An 801-nucleotide genomic window follows, 5' to 3' on the forward strand; every position below is an offset into this window, starting at 1 on the left:
TCTTTCTCATTTATTTTCTTAATTTATGAATCTTTGTATGCTTTTTAAATGAAAACTAAATTATTTGAAAGAGTGATCCATAAATGTGGTTACATTTTTTCTCTTTGTAAATAGTATACAATTTTGAGTGAGATCTTTGGAAGGTATACACAATTTCAACCACTGTACAGATTTTTGTGTAATGAACTAGGCTATTTGTTAATATATATTTTCCTGGTCAAGTCTTATTACCGTATTAGTATTCTGAATCTTATCGATTTATTAAACACATATGTAGAAGATGATGAGATATGTTATCTTGAAAAATAGCTGTTTTCTAAACATTTTCTGAGCCCTGAGAGAAGAAAAACTCTTCTTAGGGCCTGGGGCAAAAAAAATTTTTGTCCCTGTAAAGCAAGAAAAATATGGCTTATTGCAACAAAATAAAACAATGATGTTAATCAAAACAAGCAAAAAAATGTGTAGAATCTTATTATGCTCACTGAAATAACTAATGTCGTAATCTAAAACCAACAGAAACGAAATCATTTGACTGAGAAGCCTTATCAAACCCGAATTTTAATCAGCACTTAAGCTTGTCACAAATCTACTTGAAGCACCTTTTGTGTGATTGAATAAACAATTCAAATAAAAAGAAAAATAACACTTAGAAATAAGAATCTAAACGTCCAAAAGAAAAAAGCAAAGCTGGGAAAGACCAGTAAATATTAGATGAACTGTATTTAAGAAACAAAAATATATTAAGAAACAAAAATATATTAAGAAAAACAGAAAACGTTAACAAATGCATTCACAAACACT

Source organism: Brassica oleracea, chromosome C4 (assembly GCF_000695525.1).
Source record: "Brassica oleracea var. oleracea cultivar TO1000 chromosome C4, BOL, whole genome shotgun sequence".
Lineage (NCBI taxonomy): Eukaryota > Viridiplantae > Streptophyta > Magnoliopsida > Brassicales > Brassicaceae > Brassica > Brassica oleracea.